Below are 4,476 nucleotides of genomic sequence, written 5' to 3' on the forward strand. Positions count from 1 at the left end.
GTCAGTGGACACGGGGTGGGGGGAGTGACAGGAGGATGGGAGACGGGGACAGAGAGGTAGGGGACAGGGAGACGGGACAGCGAACTGGGGGCGGGGGATGACGGGGAGACAGAAGACGGGGACAGAGAGGGAAAGGGGACAGGAAGATGAGGGGATGAGGGAATGTGGGGCAGGTAGATTTGGGGACAGGGGGTCAGGGGTGCCATGGTACAGGAGACCGGGGAAGAGGGGACAAGGGGATGGAGGGATGGAGGATGAAGTGGGAGGGGAAGAGGGATTGAAGGGCAGGGGACAAAGTATGGAAGTTTGGGAGCCTGCGGGACAGGGGCACAGGGAGATGGGGAGGCAAGGTGCCAGCTGCCCCTGAGTGGTGCTGGGCCATGACCTCTGGCTCCAGGGAGGCTGAGTCTTCCAGGTGCCCACCCCACACAATGCCATGCCTGTGTGACATCTGTCTATCGTACGGATCCATTTGTCTATCTATGGATCATCAGTGTGTTTGTGTTTACTCCTATCCCCTCTTCTAACCTCTGCCATGTCAGTCACACTCTTGGTTTGAGGTGAAAAAATTCTGGCTTAGAATTCACCCACTTTCTGCACTTTCTGTAATCCTTCATCATCATCATCATCATCATCATCATCATCTTTTTTTTTTTTTTTTTTTTTTTTTTTTTTTTTTTGTTATTTGTCTCACTATTGTAGTCCAGGCTGCCCTCGAATATTTGAGTGCTGGGATTACAGGCATACACTACTGTGCCTGCCTATAGTTCCCAATCTTGAAAATTGAGAATCAGCATGCTAAGTCAGACTTTGGAATTAAAGGAGAGGCACAGTCTCGGATAGTGGAATTTGTTGCAGCAGATTCAGTTTTATTTTAATGGAAACTTGGGTGCACAGGGAAGTATGTGTATCTCATGCTAGGCACACTGGCGGGTGATGGGTCCAGTATGAGAAACATTTCCTCTGCTCCTGGAAGCCCACCTTTGCCTTGCCCTTCCCTGGTACCCTTGGAAGGGGGATGATCTCTGCCCTGGCTCTAATTCCATGGATTAATATCTGCTTAGCTTTGAACGCAGTGCAAACGGGATCTTACAGTGTGCACTCTTGTGTCTCGATTCTTTCATTCAGCAATGTTTGTGAACTGTCTCCGCTTTGCATGTGGTTATAAAATTCATTCTCAATGCCATAGCTATGTGACCATAGCACAGTTTATTTATTTTTCCATTTTGCTGTTGATGGGTACTCCAGCAGTTTCTAGGTTTTGACAATGAATATTTTTGCACGTGACTTTTGGTGACTATATGTGTCCATTTCTGGAGAATAGACCCAGGAATCGAATCACTTGGTTAGAAGGTACACATTTGTGTGTTTTTAGTACTGGTTGATTTTAAGCAGTTTTCTAAAGTGGCTTTACTGACTTACATTCTTTTCAGTGCTGCATGTGAGGTTTGCTTGCCTCTCATCTCTACCAGAACTTGGTTATTTTCCAACCATTTTTATTTTGCCAACTGTGTCAGTATTCATTATTGGGGGCTGATCACACCCTCAATCACCTGACCAAGGTTATGGTGCAAGTAACAAAAGACAAGAAAAGATCTTGGCCAGGATGGTCAAAGCTCTTACCAGGCTAAGACACTGTCTCCTGGAGCTTGAACACACAGCTTCTTGAAAGGGTAAGGAGTGGTGCAGGGAACAGTGGAGTGGAGAGCACTGATGTGAGCAGGGTCCTAGTGACACAGGAACAAAACAGTGTAGCAGGAACAGATCATTGATGAATGGGAAATATGTTGTTTTCCTTAGATTAATTTTTGCTTCTGTAGAAATTCTGTGTACAAGTCATGTTGCCCTTACCTACAGTATTGTCTTGCCATCCAAGATATTTCAATGTCATGGGTCATTGAGACCTCCACTGTGACCAGTGTCATGGGGAGCTGTTCTGTTCCCACACATCCAAGCCATCGTGGGCTAATAGGTAAACTCAGACTTTTAATATGAAAAGCCATTTTATAAATTCGTAGTTCACTCAGAGTGGTCTCCATCAATTTATTAAACAAAGCATTTGAATTTGCATTTTCCTGATTAATACATTTGAGTGCTTGCTTATATTTATTGGCCATTAGGAATCTTCTTTTGTGAAGTGTATTCAAAATTTTGGCCCCTCTCTAAAATTACTTTTTCTTTTTAATATTGACTTGTAAGAGTTCTTTATTCTAGATGTAGTGTTTTGGCTGGATGTTACGTATCACAAATATTGTTCTCATTGTGTATTCACACTCAGTGATATCTTCTGATAAACAAATTCTTAATTTTAATGTAGTTCATTAAAGATTTGTATTATGTTAGCACTTTTTATATTCTGATTAAGAAACCATGCTTACTCCAAGGTTATGAGTAAGCAAAGATTATACTTTTCTCTAAATGCTTTATTGAATTATTGTTTCCATTTAAATTTACAGTCCATCTGGAATTTATTTTTTATGTATAGCAGCTTGAGGTAGGAATTATATATATATGTATTTATTTATTTATTTTTATTTATTTATTTTTTTGTATCGGGGTTTGAACTTGGGACCTTGTGCTTGTGAGACAGGCAGTGCCACCACTGAGTTAAATCCCTGGCCCAGGAATCATATTTTTTTAAACCTACATGAATGTTTAATCATTCTGACATCATTTATAATCTTGGTCTGAAGTTAGATAACTATATATTTGTGAAGCTTAATTTTGGACTCTGTGCAGTTCTTTTGGTCTGTCTGTTTTTATTTCTAATTAATTTAGATATTTATAATTTGTATTGAGAAAGGGTGTTGTGGTAGTCCAGAGCTTTGTTATCTTTTTCTCCTAGCTTAGTGACAACTCAGTTTTGGCACTGACTGTAGAATTTCTTAGTTCTTCCTCTCCTCTTCATTCCCATTTCCTTCCACACAGTACCCCTGGGTGGGGAGGTGCACTCCACCTTACAGCCAGTGTAGTCAGTGACCAAGTTCAGTGGATTTCCAGTTTTTGGTATTTCTTCCTTACATTGTTCGTATGTAGAGTAAATACAAATATTTGCTTTTTTTCACTAGGACAGACAAATTTTAAAAATTATTCAGCTTTTCATTTTTGCTATATAATGCAATAATTTTTGTTTAGCTTTTTTGTTGTGACAAAATATATAAAACATACAGTTTACCATTTTTAAATGTACAGTTGGGCAGCATTAAGTAATTCACAGTTTTATGTAAACGTCACCACTGTCCGTCTCCAGAACTTTTTCTTTACATTAAGTTGAAACTCTTCTGTCATATAGCAACTGCCTCTTCCTTACTCCGGCTAGCTCCTGGTCACTACCATGGTACTTTCTGTTTCTGTGGATTTGACTGTTCCACATACTGCAAATGAATCGAATTGTCCAATATTTGTCCTTTGTGTCTGGCTTATTTCACTCAGCATAATGCCTTCAGGGTTCATCCACGTTGTAGATATGTCCAGATTTCCTTTCCTGAGGCTAAAGAACATTCTGTTTTTGTCTATACCATGTTTTGCTTATCTATTTGTGATGCCACCTTTTTGCCGTTGTGAGTAATGCAGTGATGATCCTGGAAGTACAGTCTCTGAAAGTGTACTGTATATCTGAAAGTGAGGTTGCTGGGTTATATGATAACCATATTTAATTTTTTGATGAACTGCTGAACTGTTTTCCACAGAGATTGCACTTTTGGATATGGCAGGGTTCCTGTTTCTCACCAGCACAGGTGTGAAGTGACATCTCCTTGTAGTTTCAGTTTGCATTGTTCTATTTGTCCTCTTTGGAGAAATGACTATATAACTCATTAACCCCACCTTTTTTTGGTATTGGGGATTGAACTCAGGACCTTGTGCTTGTGAGGCAGGCAGTGGCACCACTGAGGTAAATCCCCAGTCCAGTCAGCCCATTTTTAAGTTAGGTTATTAGATGTTTTGACTTATGACATCCATTTGTACAAATGTGTTTCTTTTTTCAATCCTTTTTTTGAGGTACTAGAGATCAAGCCAGGGGGTGCTCTGTCATTGAGCTACATCCTCAGCCCTTTTTAAAAAAATTTTAGTTTATTAGTACATGTGTGTAGTAATAATACTTACATTCCTTGTGGGAAGTTGGTACATAACATGTCCCATTTCCTTTTTTTCATCCCTTATCCCTTCCCTCCCTTGAGTCTCCCTCCATCTCTTGATCCCCTTTCCCTTTAAGAATGGTCTCTCTTCCTACTTTCTGTTATTTTTATTTTGTTCTTTAATTTACTTATTCTTTGGGTTCCTCATATAACACAAACTAAGTGATTTTTAAGCTTGTGTGTCTGATTTATTTTATTTAACATTATGGTCCCAATGTGCAGCCCTTTTAATTTTTGTTAAGATACAGGGTCTCACTAAGCTGGCCAGGCTGGCCTCAAACTTGGTCCCTCCTACCTTAATCTCCTGAATAGCTGAGTATAAGATGCACTACTGTGTCTG

The sequence above is a fragment of the Fukomys damarensis genome, unplaced genomic scaffold (assembly GCF_012274545.1).
Source record: "Fukomys damarensis isolate Sample0158 unplaced genomic scaffold, DMR_v1.0_HiC HiC_scaffold_16, whole genome shotgun sequence".
NCBI classification, from domain to species: Eukaryota; Metazoa; Chordata; class Mammalia; order Rodentia; family Bathyergidae; genus Fukomys; species Fukomys damarensis.